Raw genomic sequence first — 25268 nt, forward strand, 5'->3', positions numbered from 1 at the left:
TAATTGGGAATAAATTCATTTTAATGGTAACTCTACTCTTCCCTGCTAACTAATTTATACCTCATCATGACAGAAAAGTACCACTATTTTCTATTCTTCAAAATATGGAAAACAGAATGGTAGGGGCAGACACTAGAACAAAAAATATTAAATATTTGAGTGCATATTTGTATATGCATTTAAATATATATTTTTTCTCTCAGACTTGGAGTGGCCTTCCAACTGAAAGTGGCAAATGCTGTGTGAAGCACAATGTACTCATCTTCTAATTTAAGGGAAAGACTATTAAAAGTCTTTGAAAGTTATGGCTGCCTCCAGCTGTGATTCTTCTCTTATCTAAGACTACACTGTCCAATTTTGTAGCCACTAGCAGCATGTGGCTATTGAGCACTTGAAATTTGGCCAGCTCAGATGGAGATGTGTAATTGTAAAATAAACAGCAGCTGTTGAAGACTTGGTACAGAAAAGAGTGTAACATATATCATTAGTATTTTTATATTGAATATACGTTAAGGTGATTTTTTGGAAAATTGGGTTAAATAAATGTATTATTGAAAATTTTAAAAATCATGTCATTAAATTTCTTTAAAAAAACTTTCATTTTGAAATAATTTCGAACTTACAGGACAGGTAAAAAAATAATACAAATACCATACAGAGAAATCTAACATAAACCCCATCCAGATACCCAGATGCACCAACTTTGTTTGCCATATTTTCCATAGCATTATATTTGTCGTCCATCCATCCACATCTTTCTATCAATCTATCATGATATTTAATTTCATTTTTAATTTTCCATTTCTTTCTTTAAATAAAAAAATGATTTCATTAAACACCCTGGCAATGCATAATGGTATTTATAAAAATATGTGTAAGGTATAAAGAATGATGATACAGAGGACAGACCACGTTTCTCAGTCTGTGTCATGGTGTTTGGAGAAAGCCTTCCAGACACTCAAACCTGAGTTATTGAAATGAATGGGACTTGGGAGTAAGGAGGTGGTTTCAGGCAGAGAACAAAACATATGCAAGGAGATAAAAAACAAAAGAGCATGCCGCTGTGGAGGAGCTGCAGTTTGGAAGATCTTGTAGGAGGATCCTGTTGGAGGAGGAGCAAGAAGAGCTGAAAGGACAACTTGTAAATGTAGAAGAGGAAATCCAGACTCTGACTCAAGCGTTAGCAACAAAAAAGCATCAAGAAGAGATCAAGTGGAAACTTGGAATCAATTCACTTCAGAAACTGAAGCAAAACATTGCCAAAGGGTGGCAAGAAGTGACAGCAATGTGTGCATACAGGAAGATGCCTGAAACTTGTCACAGGCTAGACAGAATGCTTCAGCTGCTTTTCATACCGTACAATTATCCAAAGATTCAAAGTGCACAATCAATTGCCCAGGGTACCATCATATAGCTGTGCATCCATCACGAGAATTATGTATTTTTTTCAATTTTTAGAACATTTTCATTACTCCAGAAAAGAAATAAAGAAAAAAAAAAAGGAAACTCAAATCCTCCCATACCCCTAACAATCCCTCTCCATTATTGACTCATAGTATTGGTATAATACATTTGTTACTACTGATGAAAGAATGCTAAAATACTACTAACTGTAGTACATAGTTTGCAATAGATATATTTTTCCCTACATACCCCTCTATTATTAACTTCTAGTTCTAGTGTCATACATTTGTTCTAGTTCATGAAAGAGATTTCTAATATTTGTACAGTTAATCACAGACATTGTCCACCACAAGATTCACTGTTGTATACATTTCCATCTTTTAACCTCCAACTTTCCTTCTGGTGACATACATGACTCTAAGCTTACCCTTTCCACCACATTCACACACCATTCAGCACTTTTAGTTATTCTCACAATAACATGCTACCATCACCTCTGCCCATTTCCAAACACTTAAGTTCAGCCTAGTTGAACATTCTGCTCATAATAAGCAACCATTCCTAATTCTTTAACCTTGTTCTATATCCTGGTAACTTATATTTCATGTCTATGAGTTTACATATTATAATTAGTTCATATCAGGGAGCCCATGCAATATTTGCCCTTACATGTCTGACTTATTTCACTCAATGGGGTGCCCTCAAGGTTTCTTCATCAATCTGTTTTTTTTTAAAGATGGTTTTGTTCACCCACCATACTTTCCATCCTAAATAAACAATCAGTGGTTCCCTGTATAGTCATATATTTATGTATTCACCACCATCACCACTATCTATATAAGGAACTCTCCATTTCTTCCACAAAGAAGGAGGAAGAGTCAAAGAAGGTAGAGAGCAAAAGAAAAAGAAAGAAAATAAAAACATGACAGCTAAAAAACAACAAAATGAAAGATAGAGTTAACCTAAAGTAGAACAAAAGAGTCAGACAACATCACCAATGCCAAGAGTCCTATACCCCTCCTTATGTCCCCCTCTTATAGGCATTTAGCTTTGATATATTGCCTTGTTACATTAAAGGAAGCACAATAAAATGTTTCTATAGTCTCTAGTTTGCATTGATTGTATTTCTTCCCCTAATATCACTCTATTTTTAACATCTTGCAAGGTTGACATTTGTTTGTTCTCCCTAGTGAAAAATATATTTGTACATTTTATCAAAATTGTTGAACACTCTAGGTTTCACTGAGTTACATAGTCCCAGTCTTTATCTTTGCTCTTTTCTTCTGGTGTCCCACATACTCCTAACCTTCCTCTTTCAACCATATTCACAGTCATCTTTGTTCAGTGCACTTACATTGCTGTGATACCATCACCCAAAATTGTGTTCCAAACCTCTCATTCCTGTCTTTTCCAATCTGTCTGTAGTGTTCCCTTTAGTATTTCCTGTAGAGATGTATCTTGCTCACAAACTCTCTCATTGTCTGTTTGTCAGAGAATATTTTAAACTCTCCCACATTTGAAGGACAGTTTTGCTGGATACAGGATTTTTGGTTGGTGGTTTTTCTCTTTCAGTATCTTAAATATATCACACCACTTCCTTCTTGCCTCCATGGTTTCTACTGAGAAATCCACCCATAGTCCTATAGAGCTTCCCTTGTATGTGATGGATTGCCTTTTTTTTTTTTTTTTTGCTGCTTTCAGGATTCTCTCTTTGTCTTTGACATTTGGTAATCTGATTACTAAGTGTCTTGGTGTAGGTCTATTCAGATCTATTCTGTTTGGGGTATACTGCATTTCTTGGATCCATAATTTTATGTCTTTCATAAGAGATGGGAAATTTTCATTGATTATTTCCTCTATTATTGCTTCTGCCCCTGTGCCAGTTTGAATGTATTATGTCCCCCAAAATGCCATTATCTTTGATGTAATCTTTTGTGGGCAGATGTATCAGTGTTAATTAGATTGTAATTCTTTGAGTGTTTCCATGGAGATGCAACCCACCCAACTGTGGGTGATGACTCTGATTGGATAATTTCCATAGAAGTGTTGCCCCGCCCATCAGGGTGGGTCTGAATTAAATTACTTGAGCACTATATAAGCTCAGACAGAAGGAACAAGCTTGCTACAGCCAAGAGGGACACTTTGAAGAATGCACAGAGGCTGAGAGAGTAGCTGCAGATGAGAGACAGTTTGAAGATGGCTGTTGAAAGCAGTCTCTTGCTCTGGAGAAGCTAAGAGAGGATGCCCCAAGAGCAACTGAGAGAAACATTTTGGAGAGAAGCTGAAGCCTAGAGAGGAATGTCCTGGGAGAAAGTCATTTTGAAACCAGAACTTGGAGCAGATGCCAGACATGTGCCCTCCCACTTAACAGAGGTTTTCAGGACACAATTGGCCATCCTCCAGTGAAGGTACCCAATTGCTGATGTGTTACCTTGTACACTTTATGACCTTAAGACTGTAACTGTGTAACCAAATAAAACCCCTTTTATAAAAGCCAATCCATCTCTGGTGTTTTGCATTCCAGCAGCATTAACAAACTAGAACAGCCCCCTTTCCTTTCTCTTCTCCTTCTGGGACACCAATGACATATAGATTCATGTGATTCATGTTGTCATTCAGCTCCCTGAGATGTTGCTCATATTTTTCCATTCTTTTCCCTATCTGTTCTTTTATGTGTAGGATTTCAGGTGTCTTGTTCTCCAGTTCCTGAGTGTTGTCTTCTGCCTCTTGAGATCTGCTGTTGTATGTCTCCATGGTATTTTTCATCTCTTGTGTTGTGCCTTTCATTTCCATAGATTCTGCCAGTTGTTTTTTCAAACTTTTGATTTCTACCTTATGTTTGCCCAGTGTATTCTTTATAGCCTTTATCTCCTTTGTTATATCTTCCCAAACTCATTGATTTGGTTTAGCATATTTCTTTGAAAATCTTTAATAAATTGTTTCATTAAAGTGAAACAATATCTCAACTGTATCTTGATTGAGGTGTAAGTTTGTTCCTTTGACTGGTCCACATCTTCATTTTTCCTAGTACAGATTGTAGTTTTCTGTTATCTAGGCATCTAGTTTCCTTGATTACCCCAGTCAGATTTTTCCAGACCAGAAGGGGTTGAGGTCTTAGCATGGGGTTATATTCAGTGTGTATCTTAGAGGAATAGCAAACTTCCCTGTGAAGTTTCCAGTTGCTGTCCATTTCCTAACCTGTCCAGCAGTTGGCACCTGTCAGCCTGTCGCTCCTGGCTGGTGTAAAGAGATGTGGCCCCTTCAGTTTCTGTTTCACTGTTTTCCCCCAGGCTCTGGGGTCTGGTTCTTAAGGGGAAGCCAGGCCTCACCTCCTTGCTTTTAAGGAAGATACACCCCCTAGGGATTTATCATCTGCATTTGAATAGTCTCTCTGACTCTGTTATCTCCACCCCTATCTTGGTCAGAGCACTGCAATCTGAAAATGGCTGCAGCTCTCTCCTCTGAGCCCCTCAGGTTGAAAGAGAGAAAAAGGGACAGAAAGCCCCCTTTTAGAGCCAGTACACAGCACCCCAGTCTCACTCGTCAATCAGATGTAACACCTGTTCTTCTGGGTTCCCCCTCCCAGGACAGATGAATCTTCTGGTTCTTTAAGGTCAGTCATCACTAAAAGCCTCTGTCTGCTTGTTGGGGGTTTGTAGCTTGTATTTAGCAGTCCACATTTCTTAATTAAAACCCCAGTTGGAGCTCAGTTGAGCTATATTCACTTGCCGGGAGAGTGCTGTTCTTTACCACAGGGAGGTCCTGCAGCTCAGCCTGCCATGGGGGGAGGGAGCTCCTGGCACCATTCCAGTTTTTACTTACAGATTTTATGCTGCAATCTCAGGCATTCCTCCCAATCCATGTTGGTGCATGTTGTGTGGACAGTCACAGTTGTCCCCCAGCTGTTATTCCAAATTATTTACTAGCTGTTCCTGGTTGCTCATTAGTTGTTCCAGAGGACTAACTAAATTCCACTCCTCTCTATGCCATCATCTTGTCCCCTTGCTTCAGCTGCTTTTTCATCTGTTGGATCAGTCATCACTAAAAAGCTGGAAATCACAAAAAAAAATCTCCCTGACTTTCAACAGGGAGGAACCAAGCCTGCTAGTGGTGATTTTGGAGAAGTCTCGAATTCAATGGCAAATGCCAGTGCCATGGCCATGGAACCACTCACAGAACAGACATGGGAGAGCCTGTGAGATTCCTACCCTTTGTTCTGCTACCCACTGCCAGATGCTGCAAGTAAGATCCAAGCACATCTTGTCAACATTCATTGCCATACCTTTACACCAGATGTGCTTTTATTTAGCTTTATATATTCCTTTGACCAGATAGTAGGCAAAAAAATTTAATATCACTTCTTTTCTTGGGAACCAGTCTTTAATGTGCATATTAGGCCCTTTACTTAGGAAACATCAGCATAAAAACACTTGTAGTACCTGGGAACACTCACTAGAATGATCTAAGAAGCTGCCAGATTATCATAGTTTCTTTCTTACTTTACAAAATTGCTTTGGATTTGGGATGCCAGTTTGATCTTTGTCTTCTATAAAAATTTCTTTTTTCCTCCTTGAACATCTGTATATTTTATTGCAACCTAAAATTTTTCTTGTAATTTTTCTGAATTCTTGTTACTGAAAGTTTTGATGTAATTTTCTTTACCTCTAAGGGAAGAACTACCAGCTACAAAAAAATATTTTTGAGTACTTTCCCAGGAAACATTGATCACTTGGTTCCTTGACCCTGCTTGGTCCAAAGAGATGATGTCTCTACATTACAGAGGTGCTGCCCACACACTGGGGCCCAGATATTTGGAAGGTATTTATGGAGTCCAGTCAGAGCATTGAGTTCATTGCCAGAAGAAAAAAAGGAATTTTTTCTGGACCAGACCTTAAAGATTTTTTATCTGGTGATCTTGCAGACCTGGGTTGAATATAAAGGAAACTTAACATGCCAGAAAGGAGAAAGGTTAAGACTACCTCTATGGTTAAAGATAGAGATTCCTATGGGGAAAAAATACAATAAACTGGAAAATACATTGCAAAATTTAAATATCCATATAGAAAGCTCGATGTCCCAATTTGGAGAGTGTTGAGGAGTTAGAGAATATGCCACAGCCAAAATAATGTTGATGGGTGACACATATACAAGAGGTTGTAGGTTTTGTTATGCTAAAACTACAAGAAATCCCCCTCTATTGCATGCCAATAAGCCCTACAACATTGCAAAGGCAATTGCAGGGTGGGATCTAGATTATGTTGCCCTGACATCTGTGGCTCGAGATGACATCCCTGATAGGGGAGCTGAGCACTTTGCAAAGAATCCATCATGCTTAAAGGAAAGGAATCCAAAAATTCTTGTGGAATGCCTCACCCCTGATTTTCAAGGAGATCTTAAAGTATTAGAGAAAGTTGCTCTGTCAGGATTAGATGTGCAGGCACATAATGTGGAAACAGTTCCAGAATCACAGTGGAAAGTTTGCAACCCCTGGGCCAATTTTGACCAGTCTCTATGTGTATTGAAATGTGTACTGAAATACCAAGTAGGTTCAGCCTGATGCTATTCCTATAATGCCGGGTTTAGGTGAGAATGATGAGCAAGTACCTGCAACAATGCAAACACTTCATGAGGCAGATGTGGACTGTTTGACTTTAGGACAATATATGCAGCCAACAAAGTGCCACCTTAAGGGTGAAGAATACATTACTCCTGGAAAGTTCAAATACTTGGAAAAAGTAGGAAATGAACTTGGCTTTCGTTATACTGCAAGTGGCCCTCTGGCGCATTCCTCAAATAAAGCAGGTGAATTTTTTCTGAAAACTCTAGTGGCCCAAAGAAAAACAAAAACCATCGAAAACTTAAACAGACAAGAACTTCAAGATCACAGGAGTCTTAAAAATATGATTACAGTTGGTAACAGAGGTGAAGCCAGAATGCCCAGACTTCAGTGGATGCACCCGACCTCTTTCTGCCTTAAGAAAAATGTCAATTAATGTGCATTTTATAAATGTAAACTGGTCTAACCCTCATAACAACTGGATGAAGTCGGTATTATGATAAGCCCCATTTTAGAAGTGAAAAATTTGAGGCAAGGAGCAGTTAAGTAACTTACCCAGGGCCACACAGCTAGCAAGTTGTCGAGCCAGTCTAGCTCTTCACCACCACCCAACACTAATTGATGTGTCTTCTCTATTTGTCCATCCACTCCTCCCTAAACTCCAAAGCTGTGTCTGTCTCCCATGTCAGTGGCAGCATCACCTCAAGTCTCAGGACATTTCCATGTGTCTTAGTTTGCTAATGCTGCAGAATGCAAAACACCAGAGATGGATTGGCTTTTATAAAACGGGGATTTATTTCGCGACACAGTTACAGTCTTAAGGCCACAAAGCGTCCAAGGCAACACATCAGCAATCGGGTACCCTCACCGGAGGATGGCCAATGGCCTCCGGAAAACCTCTGTTAGCTAGGAAGGCAGCTGGCATCTGCTCCAAAGCTCCGGCCTCAAAACGGCTTTCTCCCAGGACGTTCCTCTCTAGCAAGCTTGCTCCTCTTCAAAACATCACTCCCAGCTGCACTCTCTTTTCTCTCTTTGAGTCAGCTCATTTATATAGCTCCACTGATCAAGGCCCACCCCGAATGGGCGGGGCCACGCCTCCATGGGAACATCTCATCAAAATTATCTCCCACAGCTGGGTGGGGCACACTCCAAGCAAATCTAACCAACACCAAAACTTCTGCCCCACACAAGACTATAAAGATAATGGCATTTGGGGGACACAATACACTCAAACTGGCACACCATGCCATGGCCTTTTGCTTCAAGAATAAGGAGTATAAGATTTTGAGAATTGTCTGCCTGGGACCTGAAGAGTGTTGGTCATTGTGCCAGTTTGGATGTATTATGTCCCCCAAAATGCGATTATCTTTGATGCAATCTTGTGGATTGGAGTTCTTTGATTGAGTGTTTCCATGGATATGTGACTCAATTAACTGTGAGTGAAACATTTGATTGGATAATTTCCATGGAGGTGTTACCCTGCCCATTCAGGGTGTGTGCTAATTGGATCACTGGAGTTGTATAAAGGAGTTCACAGACAGAAGGACCTGAGAGCAACTGAGAGTGACATTTTGGAAGAGAGGACAAAATGCCCCGAGAGCAACATTTTGGAGAACACCATTTTGAAACGCAACCTGGGAGCAAGTGGACACCAGCCACGTGCCTTCCAAGTTAACAGAGGTTTTCCAGACACCAATGGCCATCCTTCAGTGAAGGTACCCTGTTGTTGATGACTTACCTTGAACAATTTATGGCCTTCAGACTGTAACTTTGCAACCAAATAAACCACCTTTATAAAAGACAAAAAAAAAGAAAAATGTTGATAAGTTTATGTATTTAATTATAATAATTCACTTAGTTTTAGATTTTCTTCTTTGTTGCCGTAAATAATTGCTTGCTATGATGTAATAATACAACATCTTTAAAAGAAAACATATTTTTGAATAAATGCTGTTTTGGTATGAGGTACATATCTTGGGTGTTGAAGACACTGGACTAGATAAATCAGCTATACATCCAATTTGTTATGCTTCTAAGTGCCAATATGTACAGTAATTTAAAATACTCAGTGAGTTGACAGTAGAACCCCCCATCTTTTGTTTATTATTATTGTCAGGCCCCAGAAAAAGAGTCTAACATATAGAAGGAATATCTGATCCATGGGCCCTGCTGCTTATCTCATAAATACCAAGTGTGCCATAAACTAAGGGTTGAAGGCTGTTTTAGGAATCCCAGTCACAGTGGCGCCTAGACTCCATGGGGCAGACAAGCCAAGATCAGATATCCCCATAAAGATGAATGACCGCAAACAAGCCAAAAGGCCTGCTTCCTCCACATAGATAATATAGTGCACAACAAAGAAGAGTAGTGTGTTAAAACCCTAGTAACCAGTCAGCAAAAACTGATAAGCACTCACCCAATCGAGGCCCAGAACACACTCAGCAGGACCTTCCCCCCCAATACCCAACGTGGGTTTTTCCTTTAAAAAATGCTGCTCTCAGATGGAGAGCCGGAGCCATTTTTCCTTTCTTTCTTTTATGATGGCTCCCACCTGCTTTCTTCTGCTTTCTTCCTCCAATAAACCTTAAATTCTCTACTTAAACCATGACTCGCTGCGTTTGTGTGGATTCTTGAACGGCTCTGAACCTAACATTTGGTGCCGAAACCCGGGACGGAGGTTTGACTGAGGTTTAAGTTTCCTGCCCCTCAGGACAATGGGACAGCCTCCCAGTCAACTCCGTTCCCTGAACTACACAGCCGTTCAGGTTTCCATGCATTCAGCGGCTTGAGTCCATCAACTCAGACCACCTTGATGCCATGCCGGCTCACCCTCACAGCTCTCAAACATCTACAACTAATTCGGCCCTAGGTAGGTAAGTGACGTCTTTCTGCCCAGATCCCCCCTCGGGAGTTTTGTTCGGTGTCCCGTGGACACCCCGGCCCACCACAGGGTGGTGCCTCGGCTCGCTTGGACGCGACGCCTGGCTTCATAAGCCTAGGAAAACCTGAGCGCTCAGTCAAAACTCTCCGACACTCCGTGAGTGTCTTTCCCCATTGCAGCAGTCAAAGTAACCCGGGGGATGCCTTGGGCGAAAGACTGCACGCATTTCCTGACCCCCAACGGCAAACTGGGGACGCCTGCTTTGTTGTTGCGACCGGGTCGAGTGGATCTGGGCCGTTAGTGTCACTTGAGCAACGTTTTGGGTGGTCTCTGTAAGCCTCTAAAGGAGCAGGGAACCGTGGGTCTCCCCATGGGCGATCTCCATAAGCCTCTGACGAGCGTAGCCCCAATTCGTGTCAGCCTCGTCCAGGGAAATTGTAAGCCTCTAAAGGAGCTGGGAACCGTGAATATCTCTCACGGGCGATCTCTGTAAGCCTCTGATGAGCAAAAATTCCCAAGCAAATCACAAGCCTGTCAAATTTCTTAGATAATCATAGGTAATATACAGTCACTTTTCAATAGCTCCAAAGCTAAATTTCCTCCTAAATCTACCCCCTCAGATGTTTAAACTTCAATTAAAAGGGGAAGTAGAACCAATACAATTTGGCTGCAGTATTCTTTAGAACAACAAAAACTTTGGCCAGAAAATGGCACTTTTAATTGGCAAATTCTCACTAAACTTAATAATTTTATTCGGCACAACAGCAAGTGGTCTGTAGTTTTTTAGTCTTAAACTTTCTAAACTGTTTAGTCCTGGCTATTCTTGGGCCACTCTGTCGTCTCCTACCAAATCCTCCTCCTTCACAAAAATCCTTCTAAGTCTTCTGCTTTCCTCTCTACAAAAGTTAACCCTGAAAACCCTTTAAGCAGTTTCTCTTCTTTAACCCTGCAAATCAACCCCCTTGTAATTCTTCTCTAACCCCTTCCGCTCCCCTCCCCTTGCCGTTAACCCCTTCCCCCACTTCTCGTCCCATCGCCGCCGCCCCCTCCTTATCTCACCCCACCCGCGCAGCCCACTAGCTGCCTGTGCGCCCCTCCCCCATCTCCCTCTCCAGCCCGCCTGTCCCAGGCAGGAGAGTGCAGCACAAACCTAAAGCGTGCACACCTGGCGTAACCAGAGGATAAATGAATAAGGCAAGAACTCCTCAATTACTGTCTGCTGCTATTTTAGCCTCTAATTCACAAACACTAAATTTACATCCCAGTGAGCAGCTTCAATGTGTGAATAACCTCCTACTGTGCAGCTGCCCTAGCCTTATCTCATTCCCCTTAACTTCCTCCAACAAAAAGGATATAAAGTTTCCAAAAATAAAAAACAATTTTCTAAGCCACAAGTCACTTACTTAAAAATTTCCCTCTCCCCTAACAAAAAAAAAACTTATTTCTCTATCTAATGAGAAGTCAGGCAAGCCTAACTATTTAAAACCATGTTTTCAAATGCCCTAATCCATGTCTCATGGGCTGTGAAGCTCCCCTCAGCTACCCAGAAACTCTTCCTAGAGTACCGGGACTCAGAAGTCCAGGTGAAAGTTGACCGCTGCAGGCAGGCGCGGAACGCATCTGAGTTAAGGTAGCTTTATGGTTGAGACTTTCCCTGTGCTTGGTAAGTGTGTAATTTTTTGTTTATTGTGTTCACTTCGCTTTCTTTTGTTTCAATTAGTCTACCGTGTAGTAAGGCTAATTAAGTTAATCCAAGGGTCCTGCATGCAAACTCAGTGGGTTTAAGCCACCCCAAATTTTGTAGTTCTCCTTTTAAATTTTGTGCAGTTTACAGTTTACATTTGTGTAAAAAAACCACATTTAAACAGCTCCTACTCCTATGTTCTGTCTCTATAATTTCTTGTGCTGTTGTTCAGCCATGGGAAACTCTCAAAATGTGCCAATTACATCTTCCCTAAAAACTGTTCTTAATAGTCTAAATTTAGAAAATGTTATTAAAATTGTTAATAAGCTATAGCTGCAGCAAGCTGGCCTTTATGTGTAGTATGGCTAGCTATAGCAAACTGTCTCAAAAAAAGAAAAAAAAAATCTGTAAGTTAAAAAAAAAGTTACAGTTTAAAAATCTATGCAGAACTTCCACCTCTGCTTTAATATGATAACTTCCAAAGCAATTAAAAAATATAATAATAATGTAAATGTGCTAGCCTATCACTTTTTAAAATTAAAAAGTCAAAAAGAACCTAGTCAAAAGGATCCTTGCAAAAACCTAAAATTGCTGAGAAAACATCAAAAGTAACTAATACAATTTAAAAATCAGCAAAAGTGCAAATTATCAAACCAGTGTCATAAAATAATATCTCTACTAAGGAATCTAATAATGAAAACTTTAACTCTCTCTATAAAGGATGTTTTGTTTTGAACATTTAGCATCATTCTAACAAGCTTAATTTTAGTGGTAATAGCATGTTGTGTAGAAGGTATAAAGAATGTTTTTCTAATTAAGGGAAAAAGGCAAGTAGCTTTGTCCTAAATGACTGATTGTTTAGGAATGTAAAAGAAAGCCTGGAAGGATAGGAATGTGGGATAAAGCTTAAATAAATACAGAAAGTTGTAAAAAGCTTGTAGAGTGGAAAATTTATTTCTGTAGTCAAAGTTGAAAGATAGGTACAGAAAGCTGTAAAAAGCTTGTAAAAAACAATTATTTCTGTAATCAAAGTTAAAAAAATGGTAAAAACTAGTAATAACACTGCTTAACAATGAAAACCTCAACTGCAAGCTTCTCACATTAAGATCTTTTGCTGTTTTTACCAAGAAAAAGTTTCCTTAAATTATTAAGGTGTTATTTCTTAATAAAAGATTGTAGAAGTGTTTTTCTGAGTAATCAGTGTAGGATGCAAAAAGTCTCTTTTATCAAAATAACTTCTTGCACTTTATGTTAACATTATTATGTTTATTTAAATTCTTGTATTAGGCACTCTTTACGTTTAAATTATTGTCTGTCCCTATACTCTTATTTAAATAGGAGATTACTTAATGAAACCCAAACTGGCTAAACAATGACCTAATAAGGCTCAGGCCTTTTCTAATAGAAACCATAGGTTTAAAGTGTAACAAACAAACCTGTAACATGAGCACAAAGGCCCTTTAACAGCCTTGTTTAGCCAGTAAATAAAACTATGTTTACTCATTTTACATTAAATAAAACTTTGTAAGTGTATAAAATTATTGTTTTCTAAGCTATCCATGCCTCAAATAAATATATCCAAAAGAATACTTTGCTAATTAATTTATTAAATTAGACAAACATCTCCTTGTAATCACAAAGCAAAAGCTTTAACTCATATCCTCTTGATATGTCCCAAACCTACCAAGGAAGCCACCTTAAAGCACACAAAAAGGTGGGCATAAAAAGCAGCCATAAAATGGCAAACAATAAAACCCTCTCAAATACTCTAATTTAATAATTGTTACACAAGATTATAAAGCTTGTTTGTAACTGCACCCTTGTTCAGTAATATAGTAATCAACATATTCATAGAGCCAATATGCTATAAAAATTTAACAAAACTAAAAAAACAAAATACTTTCATGAATTTCAAAATTCATGTAAAGTTAAATCATTGTGTGCATTTTTTTTAAAAAAGAAAAACAATGTAACACCTATACATTCCACTACAAAATGTTTTCCTCAATAATGAATGTAAAAGGCAAAATGATTAAATTCGTGTAATATAAGTTACAAAAGAAACATTTAAACAATGTTATAAGAATTAAAAACTTCTAACCTTCTTTTGGTTACTGATATGCATAACATCAAACAACGATGTAGTACTGCTAGTTATAATTTCAGTTATTTTTAAAGTGTTATCTATCACAAAAACAGCCAAATTTCCTTGTAAGTTACACTGTTGACTCTAATGCTTCTCTGAAAGTGCTTGCAGTTAGCCACAAGACAAAGCATCATCTTCAACAACAAAGAAACACTTTTAAAAAGAAGCAAGGCAAGTATATAAATTATGTTCTACCCATTATCTAACATAATCCTAACTAAAAATGTAAAGAAAAATTAGACCTCTATTTTAATTAAAGTGCTTGCATGTTTAAACCAAGCTCCTAGTACTGTGCCTGCATGCTCTCTCCCCATCAGAGTTATTGGTAAAACCCATTTCTCTGGTCCCTAAAGCTATAAGGGTGTCAACCACATCACATGGACGTGCTTCAGAAGTAAATGGACACATGCTGTTACTGCAAACACCTTTTACTACAGACACCTTTGCCTCTGCCTGCCAGAAAAGACTCAATCACTTAAGATTTTAGGTGAACATCGCCTCCAGACTAGCTCTGCTGCATGGTGCCAGAGGGTGCTGTGAAACAGCCAACGAAACCCTGAAGCCCACCGTCCTGCTTCCCAGAGGACCAACGATGCTGCGCTACAACTGTACAAAGAAGATACCTCCCGGAGCTGTAATTGCCAGTGTGGTATGGTTGAAACCTAAAAACATAATTAACACTAAGGCCTGCTCTTATGAGGGGACAGCATGTATGGTATTATAAACTTAACACCCAATGCAGCTCAGGAAAAACTTAAACATTCATTAGTATTCAGTGCTACACATATATACGAAATAAATATAACAATGTCTCTTCAATATTAAATCATATGCAAAATAATAATAATGTTAAAATTATAGTAAACTAAATACATTTTCTAAGTGGTTAATGAATTTACCATAAAATAGAAAATGGCCCTTATTACCATAGTTTGTGTTCTGCTTGTCACTTGTTTGTCTTAATTATTGCCTATATTATATGTATAAGTTTATGTCCAAAGCATCTTCCAGATTAATATAAGAACCTATTAACCCTTGCTCAGCAAAAAGCAATTACAAGAAAAACCTCCACCCACTTCCCCCTTTATAGAAGATGCTTACAAGATACAGTTTCTTAAAAATAAGAAAATGTCTCATAAAAAGGAGAAATTTAATTGCTGAGTAAGTCTAAGTAAGTAAAAAATATTCAATGAAACTTTCTCTCAAATTTTCATTCTTTTCTATGCAATATTCAATAAAACTTTCTCTCAATTTTTCTTTCATTCTTCTCCATGCCTCTACAAGCTATTCTACTCCCCCTTATGAGGCCAGTAATTATCCTTATATTAATTTTCCTTTTTGCTCCTTACCTCTTACAATGTCTAATTGTAATTTTATCAATTAATTAAATTTATCAATAGGTCAATAGCAGCCGTGACTAACCAGCAAAACTCTGAAAACATACTCCTGCTACAACGAAAGATTGAAAATCTGCTCCTGCTGCAGCAAAATCTTCATTACCAGCTGGTTCCAGCAGAAAATATCCAAACATCAATCTAATAATGCTGAAACTTAGTTCAAAGCAACTCTGCCCCAACTCCGTCCAAACCCAGCAGGAAGCAGCTAAGAGACAACGGCGACGTCCCTTTTCCCCTATAAAGGTTGCTTCGAGCTAAGTTAAAGCATTAACCCCAAATTCTACCCAAACCTGTACCAATTTTTTATTAAAAATAAAAGGCAGGAATGTCAGGCCCCAGAAAAAGAGTCTAACATATAGAAGGAATGTCTGATCCATGGGCCCTGCTGCTTATCTCATAAATACCAAGTGTGCCATAAACTAAGGGTTGAAGGCTGTTTTAGGAATCCCAGTCACAGTGGCGCCTAGACTCCATGGGGCAGACAAGCCAAGATCAGATATCCCCATAAAGATGAATGACCGCAAACAAGCCAAAAGGCCTGCTTCCTCCACATAGATAATATAGTGCACAACAAAGAAGAGTAGTGTGTTAAAACCCTAGTAACCAGTCAGCAAAAACTGATAAGCACTCACCCAATCGAGGCCCAGAACACACTCAGCAGGACCTTCCCCCCCAATACCCAACGTGGGTTTTTCCTTTAAAAAATGCTGCTCTCAGATGGAGAGCCGGAGCCATTTTTCCTTTCTTTCTTTTATGATGGCTCCCACCTGCTTTCTTCTGCTTTCTTCCTCCAATAAACCTTAAATTCTCTACTTAAACCATGACTCGCTGCGTTTGTGTGGATTCTTGAACGGCTCTGAACCTAACAATTATGTGTGACAGGAGCCATTTCTGTGTATAGTTATTATAGCACTCATATTAACTTAGTTTCCACCATATTAAAATTTTAATTTCAGTGGTAAATTGGCAAAATAATATTCTGATCAAGACTATTGTATTAAAGGTAGGGCTTGAAATATGAGCATCTCATTAAACGTTCAATTCAAAAGCCTGAGCGTTTAGGTCTAGGGAGCTGTAAAAATGCTAAACTTAATCACTTTTTCACAGCCCAAGGGGGCTTTTGCAGCTGAAGGACTAAAGAAGGCACCAGGTAAGGTTTGAGACATGAGCTTTTATTCAGGGGTTACTTACAGGAATAGAATGGGAAGTCAATGAAGCTGCTCTGAATGGTGGCTGGTTCAGAGCTCAGTATGAAGGTACTCTGCATTTTGGGGGGGACTGGTCAAGCCTGTTATAAGGGCTTGAGACAAAGACATTCCAATGGGTATGAGACCAACGGGTCTTGTGACATATGGAAGGATCAATTGTATTCAACAGGAAAGAGGGGAGGATTATAGGTTTCCTTGTAGATAATAGTATCTCAGGGGGTTCAGGAAGGAGATAAGTTATAGTTTACATTTAGTGCAGAAGGCCTGATTTTACAAGGAGAGTAAGTCAAACATTAACTGTCCTAGGTCACACAAGCTACTGTGTGCACAGTCTTCCAGGCCCTTAGGGAAGGCCCTGGGCCTGGGCTCCCACACCCATTAGGTCTTCATTTGATTCATTTAGCACCATTTAAATTCAGAAGCACACAAAGTTATACAACCAGTATAACTTGAAAATTTTTTGTACTATTGGGTTGGTGGTAACTCCTGAGGATGTAATGCATTAAAAGAAACTCATCACTTTCTATTTATTTGTTTTCAGTGTATTAGAAATTATAAAATGACTTGTAGAAATTGCTCTCTACTTTGAAAACTGAGTATTGGGGGTTGAAAGAATCAAAGCCTCTGGATATATCTGCACAGAGGCCAAGGTATTCTATTAATTCTACTTACTAACTACTGTATACATTTATGGCCTACAATGTTGTATTTGCCATTTATTAAGTTGTGATGTTATATTATTGTTTTTGCCAAATGTTAATTGCTAAGCTTGGAGTGATCTAGAGTGTTTTTTGAAATCATGACTAGATTTACTTCAGGATAAATTATCTTGTGAAAACCAACTTTTAAAAGCCACAGTGTTGATTCTTAGAAAATAACTTGCTGCCTTTCTTGACTGCTAGAACTTTGTTAGCACTTTAGATGCAATTTGAACTATTCTATATTACATGCAGAAAGCTTAATAAATTCTGTATACCAGTTAAAAAAAAAGAATGATGATAAAAAATACCCATATACTCACCATCCATTTTAAGAAAAAGAATATTGGCATTACTTTTGAAATCCCTGTGTGCCTTTCCCAAATCCTATCCCATTTCCTCCCTCCTCAGTGGTAATCACTATTCAGAATTTTATTATTATTCCCTTGCATTTCTCCACAGTTTTATCAAATATTTTGCATTCATAAACAATATTTTTAAATTTGTCTGAATTTGACTTTTATGTATAAATGGATATATATTACATGCATCCCATGACTTCTTTTTCTTTTTAATATTATGATTCTAAGATTCATACATGTGTGTAGCTATAATTTATTCAGTTTTATGCTGTATGGTATTCCATTATTTATCCATTCTATTGTTGAGGGACATCTGGCTTATTTTCAGTGTTAATGCATTACATGCAGACTTATGACCATCTTGTGTGCTTGTCTCCTTACACGCAAAAGCAAGACTTTCTCCAGGATATATCCCTAGAAGTGGGCCTCTTTGGGTCCTAGGACTATTGCATCTTTAACTTTACTAAATAATTCTATCTTGTTTTACAAAGGGATTGAACCAATTCACAATCCTGCCAGAAGAATGTAAGTGTTCTAGTAGCTTTGCATACTCACCAAAGCTTGATATTACAAGACTGAAATAGTTGTCAATCTGGTAGGTGTGAAATTATGCCTTATTTGCATTTCATTGATTATGAAGGAAGTTGAGTATCTCTTCCATAAAGTTCCTGTTCAAATCTTTTTCTTATTTATTTATTGAACCCTTTGTCTTTTTGCTTGTTGATTTGTTGCAAATATCTTCTCCCATTCTGTGACTTGTCTTTTCAATTTCCTTCTGATGTCTTTTGATGATCAGAAGTGCTTAATGTATCATGTTTTCTTTATAGTTTACAATTTGTATTTCAGAAATTCTTTATTAACCTGAGGTCATAAAATATTCTCCTGTATTATCTTCTAAAGATTACATAGTATTAGCTTTCACATTTAAATCTTTAACCTATTTGAAATTGATTTTTTATAAGGTAGGGATCAAAATTAATTCTTTTCCATATAAATAGCTACCACTGTATCATTTATTGAGAAGCCCCTCAAACCTTGCCTCCCTGATCAGCAGTACCAATTCTGTCATTAATCAAGTTTCCATATATGTGTAAATCTGCTTCTAGGTTCTGTATTCTGTTTCATTGGTCAATTTGCCTATCTGAGAGATAATACCACATTGTCCTAACTAAAAATTTGAGTTATTTATTATGACTTTCGATATCCAGTAAGGCAAGGTCTCCCACCTTATTCTTTTTCTTGGCATATCTTAGCTGTTCTTATCCTTTCTCTTCAATATAAATTTTAGAATTAGCTTGTGAAGTTCCACAAATAAACCTGATGGTGTTTTGATTGGAATGAATTAATAGCCCACTGACATAGGTAAAATATTGAATTTTTCACTCTCTAAACATAGTGTATCACACCACTTATGCAAGTATCTCATGTCACTCAATGTTGTATTATTCACAAAGATCTTGAAAATTGTGTTATATTTAGGTGCTTTGAATTTTTATTATTCAAAATTGATTTTAAAATTAGATTTTCAAACTTTCTGTGTATGGAGATGCAGTTGCTTTTTTTGCTGTATTTTCAATCATTTTTTATTTCAACAGCTTCATTTAGATATCATTATATACCATTCAATTTACTCATTTAAAGTGTACAAGTCAATGTTTTTAGTATATTCACAGAGTTGTGCAAACATAACCATAATCTAATTTTTGAACATTTCATCACTTTCAAAAGAAACCTCGTAACCATTAGCGGCCAAGACCCACCTACATCAATCTCTGAGCCTTAGAGGACCACTGATCTAATTTCAGTCTCTAGATATTTTACTATTTGGGAGATTTCATATAAGTGGAATCATGCCATATGTGATGTTTTCTTTATTGTTTCTCTATTCTCTATTTCATTTGCTTCCACTCTTTATTATTTCCCTTGTTCTGCTGGTTTTAAATTTTGCTGTGCTCTCCTTTTCCTAGTTCCTTAAGGTGCAAGTTTAGATTATTGTTTTCAGATTTTCCTTCTTTTTAAACACAGGTGTTTGAAGCTATGAATTTCCCTCTGAGTCCTACTTTAGCTGAATCACATAAGTTTTGGTAGGTTGTCACTTCATTCATTACATTGTATGCATTTGCCTTTATATCCCATAAGAAGTAAAAAGTGGAGTTACAAACCAAGAATTCAATAGTACTGGCATTTATATTTACCACGTCATTACCCTTACCAGAGATCTGTATTTCTTGAGAAAGTTTCGATCTATCATCTATTGACCCTTCCTTTCAACCTGCAGAACTTTCTTTAGCATCTCTTCTAGGGCAAGTCTAGGGGTGACAAATCCCTATGCTTTTGTTTATCTGGGAATGTCTTAATCTCTCCCTCATTTTTGAAAGACAGTGTTCTGGTTTGCTAATGCTTTCATTATGCAAAATACCAGAAATGGATTGGCTTTTATAAAGGGGATTTATTAGGTTACAAATTTACAGTTCTAAGGCCATAAAAGTGTTCAAACTAAGGTATCAACAAGAGGACAGATGGTGTCCAGAACACCTTTGTTAGCTGGGAAGGCATGTGGCTGGCATCTGCTGGTCCTTTACTGCCAGGTTGCTTTGTCTTCAGCTTCTGATTCCAGTGGTTTTCTCTCTAAATGTCAGGAGTCCTCTCTTAGCTTCTCCAGGGCAATCTCTGGGCTTCATCTGTTAGCTTAGCACCTCCAAACATCCTTCTGTCCACATCTCCAAGCATCTCCCACCATCAGCATAAATCTGGATCTCCTGGCTTAGCATATCCCTGGGCATTTTCGTCTCTCTCCTCTCTGTGTGAGCTCCCTTTAAAAGGACTTCAGGAGAATCCTTCAAAATATCACTGCTGAGGAGGCGGGGCAAGATGGCAGACTGGTGAGCTGTATGTTTTAGTTACTCCTCCAGGAAAGTAGGTAGAAAGCCAGGAACTGCGTGGACTGGACACCACAGAGCAATCTGACTTTGGGCATACTTCATACAACACTCATGAAAACGTGGAACTGCTGAGATCAGCGAAATCTGTAAGTTTTTGCGGCCAGGGGACCCGCGCCCCTCCCTGCCAGGCTCGGTCCCGTGGGAGGAGGGGCTGTCAGCTCCGGGAAGGAGAAGGGAGAAGTGCAGTGGCAGCCCTTATCGGAAACTCATTCTACTGATCCAAACTCCAACCATAGATAGACTGAGACCAGACACCAGAGAATCTGAGAGCAGCCAGCCCAGCAGAGAGGAGACAGGCATAGAAAAAAAACAACACAAAAAACTCCAAAATAAAAGCGGAGGATTTTTGGAGTTCTGGTGAGCATAGAAAGGGGAAGGGCCCTGAGGCGCATATGCAAATCCCGAAGAAAAGCTGATCTCTCTGCCCTGTGGACCTTTCCTTAATGGCCCTGGTTGCTTTGTCTCTTAGCATTTCAATAACACATTAGATCTCTGAGGAGGGCCCGTTTTTTTTTTTTTTTTTTTTTAGTCCTTTTTTCTTTTTCTACAACAATTACTCTAAGAAGCCAATACAGAAAGCTTCAAAGACTTACTATTTGGGCAGGTCAAGTCAAGAGCAGAACTAGGAGAGCTCTGAGACAAAACGCAATAATCCAGTGGCTGAGAAAATTCACTAAACACCACAACTTCCCAAGAAAAGGGGGGTGTCCGCTCACAGCCATCATCCTGGTGGACAGGAAACACTCCTGCCCATCGCCAGCCCCATAGCCCAGAGCTGCCCCAGACAACCCAGTGTGACGGAAGTGCTTCAAATAACAGGCACACACCACAAAACTGGGCGTGGACATTAGCCTTCCCTGCAACCTCAGCTGATTGTCCCAGAGTTGGGAAGGTAGAGCAGTGTGAATTAACAAAGCCCCATTCAGCCATCATTTCAGCAGACTGGGAGCCTCCCTACACAGCCCAGCAGCCCAGAACTGCCCTGGGGGGACGGCACTCACCTGTGACATAGCACAGTCATCCCTCAACAGAGGACCCGGGGTGCACAGCCTGGAAGAGGGGCCCACTTGCAAGTCTCAGGAGCCATACGCCAATACCAAGGACTTGTGGGTCAGTGGCAGAGACAAACTGTGGCAGGACTGAACTGAAGGATTAGACTATTGCAGAAGCTTTAAAACTCTAGGATCACCAGGGAGATTTGATTGTTAGAGCCACCCCCCCTCCCTGACTCCCCAGAAACACGCCCCATATACAGGGCAGGCAACACCAACTACACACGCAAGCTTAGTACACCAATTGGACCCCACAAGACTCACTCCCCCACTCACCAAAAAGGCTAAGCAGGGGAGAACTGGCTTGTGGAGAACAGGTGGCTCGTGGACGCCACCTGCTGGTTAGTTATAGAAAGTGTACTCCACGAAGCTGTAGATCTGATAAATTAGAGATAAGGACTTCAATTGGTCTACAAATCCTAAAAGAACCCTATCAAGTTCAGCAAATGCCAAGAGGCCAAAAACAACAGAAAATTATAAAGCATATGAAAAAACCAGACGATATGGATAACCCAAGCCCAAGCACCCAAATCAAAATACCAGAAGAGACACAGCACCTAGAGCAGCTACTCAAAGAACTAAAGATGAACAATGAGACCATAGTACGGGAGATAAAGGAAATCAAGAAGACCCTAGAAGAGCATAAAGAAGACATTGCAAGACTAAATAAAAAAATGGATGATCTTATGGAAATTAAAGAAACTGTTGACCAAATTAAAAAGATTCTGGACACTCATAGTACAAGACTAGAGGAAGTTGAACAACGAATCAGTGACCTGGAAGATGACAGAATGGAAAATGAAAGCATAAAAGAAAGAATGGGGAAAACAATTGAAAAAATCGAAATGGACCTCAGGGATATGATAGATAATATGAAACGTCCAAATATAAGACTCATTGGTGTCCCAGAAGGGGAAGAAAAGGGTAAAGGTCTAGGAAGAGTATTCAAAGAAATTGTTGGGGAAAACTTCCCAAATCTTCTAAACAACATAAATACACAAATCATAAATGCTCAGCGAACTCCAAATAGAATAAATCCAAATAAACCCACTCCGAGACATATACTGATCACACTATCAAACACAGAAGAGAAGGAGCAAGTTCTGAAAGCAGCAAGAGAAAAGCAATTCACCACGTACAAAGGAAACAGCACAAGACTAAGTAGTGACTACTCAGCAGCCACCATGGAGGCGAGAAGGCAGTGGCACGATATATTTAAAATTCTGAGTGAGAGGAATTTCCAGCCAAGAATACTTTATCCAGCAAAGCTCTCCTTCAAATTTGAGGGAGAGCTTAAATTTTTCACAGACAAACAAATGCTGAGAGAATTTGCTAACAAGAGACCTGCCCTACTGGAGATACTAAAGGGAGCCCTACACACAGAGAAACAAAGAAAGGACAGAGAGACCTGGAGAAAGGTTCAGTACTAAAGAGATTCGGTATGGGTACAATAAAGGATATTAATAGACAGAGGGGAAAAATATGACAAACATAAACCAAAGGATAAGATGGCTGATTCAAGAAATGCCTTCACGGTTATAACGTTGAATGTAAATGGATTAACTCCCCAATTAAAAGATATAGATTCGCAGAATGGATCAAAAAAAATGAACCATCAATATGTTGCATACAAGAGACTCATCTTAGACACAGGGACACAAAGAAACTGAAAGTGAAAGGATGGAAAAAATATTTCATGCAAGCTACAGCCAAAAGAAAGCAGGTGTAGCAATATTAATCTCAGATAAAATAGACTTCAAATGCAGGGATGTTTTGAGAGACAAAGAAGGCCACTACGTACTAATAAAAGGGGCAATTCAGCAAGAAGAAATAACAATCGTAAATGTCTATGCACCCAACCAAGGTGCCACAAAATACATGAGAGAAACACTGGCAAAACTAAAGGAAGCAATTGATGCTTCCACAATAATTGTGGGAGACTTCAACACATCACTCTCTCCTATAGATAGATCAACCAGACAGAAGACCAATAAGGAAATTGAAAACCTAAACAATCTGATAAATGAATTAGATTTCACAGACATATACAGGACATTACATCCCAAATCACCAGGATACACATACTTTTCTAGTGCTCATGGAACTTTCTCCAGAATAGATCATATGCTGGGACATAAAACAAGCCTCAATAAATTTAAAAAGATTGAAATTATTCAAAGCACATTCTCTGACCACAATGGAATACAATTAGAAGTCAATAACCATCAGAGACTTAGAAAATTCACAAATACCTGGCGGTTAAACAGCACACTCCTAAACAATCAGTGGGTTAAAGAAGAAATAGCAAGAGAAATTGCTAAATATATAGAGATGAATGAAAATGAGAACACAACATACCAAAACCTATGGGATGCAGCAAAAGCAGTGCTAAGGGGGAAATTTATAGCACTAAACGCATATATTAAAAAGGAAGAAAGAGCCAAAATCAAAGAACTAATGGATCAACTGAAGAAGCTAGAAAATGAACAGCAAACCAATCCTAAACCAAGTAGAAGAAAAGAAATAACAAGGATTAAAGCAGAAATAAATGACATAGAGAACAAAAAAACAATAGAGAGGATAAATATCACCAAAAGTTGGTTCTTTGAGAAGATCAACAAGATTGACAAGCCCCTAGCTAAACTGACAAAATCAAAAAGAGAGAAGACCCATATAAACAAAATAATGAATGAAAAAGGTGACATAACTGCAGATCCTGAAGAAATTAAAAAAATTATAAGAGGATACTATGAACAACTGTATGGCAACAAACTGGATAATGTAGAGGAAATGGACAATTTCCTGGAAACATATGAACAACCTAGACTGACCAGAGAAGAAATAGAAGACCTCAACCAACCCATCACAAGCAAAGAGATCCAATCAGTCATCAAAAATCTTCCCACAAATAAATGCCCAGGGCCAGATGGCTTCACAGGGGAATTCTACCAAACTTTCCAGAAAGAACTGACACCAATCTTACTCAAACTGTTTCAAAACATTGAAGAAAATGGAACACTACCTAACTCATTTTATGAAGCTAACATCAATCTAATACCAAAACCAGGCAAAGATGTTACAAAAAAGGAAAACTACCGGCCAATCTCCCTAATGAATATAGATGCAAAAATCCTCAACAAAATACTTGCAAATCGAATCCAAAGACACATTAAAAAAATCATACACCATGAACAAGTGGGGTTTATTCCAGGCATGCAAGGATGGTTCAACATAAGAAAAACAATCAATGTATTACAACACATTAAAAACTCGAAAGGGAAAAATCAGTTGATCATCTCAATAGATGCTGAAAAAGCATTTGACAAAATCCAACATCCCTTTTTGATAAAAACACTTCAAAAGGTAGGAATTGAAGGAAACTTCCTCAACATGATAAAGAGCATATATGAAAAACCCACAGCCAGCATAGTACTCAATGGAGAGAGACTGAAAGCCTTCCCTCTAAGATCAGGAACAAGACAAGGATGCCCGCTGTCACCACTGTTATTCAACATTGTGCTGGAAGTGCTAGCCAGGGCAATCCGGCAAGACAAAGAAATAAAAGGCATCCAAATTGGAAAAGAAGAAGTAAAACTGTCATTGTTTGCAGATGATATGATCTTATATCTAGAAAACCCTGAGAAATCGACGATACACCTACTAGAGCTAATAAACAAATTTAGCAAAGTAGCGGAATACAAGGTTAATGCACATAAGTCAGTAATGTTTCTATATGCTAGAAATGAACAAACCGAAGAAACACTCAAGAAAAAGATACCATTTTCAATAGCAACTAAAAAAATCAAGTACCTAGGAATAAACTTAACCAAAGATGTAAAAGACCTATACAAAGAAAACTACATAACTCTACTAAAAGAAATAGAAGGGGACCTTAAAAGATGGAAAAATATTCCATGTTCATGGATAGGAAGACTAA

The 25268-nt window shown here is 38.6% G+C and overlaps 1 pseudogene; it reads left to right on the forward strand.

The window, feature by feature from the left end:
- The first annotated feature begins 6208 nt into the window (after window positions 1-6208).
- On the forward strand, window positions 6209-10143 carry LOC119522370 (annotated as a pseudogene).
- Window positions 10144-25268: the final 15125 nt, after the last annotated feature.

Source organism: Choloepus didactylus, chromosome X, assembly GCF_015220235.1.
Source record: "Choloepus didactylus isolate mChoDid1 chromosome X, mChoDid1.pri, whole genome shotgun sequence".
Lineage (NCBI taxonomy): Eukaryota > Metazoa > Chordata > Mammalia > Pilosa > Megalonychidae > Choloepus > Choloepus didactylus.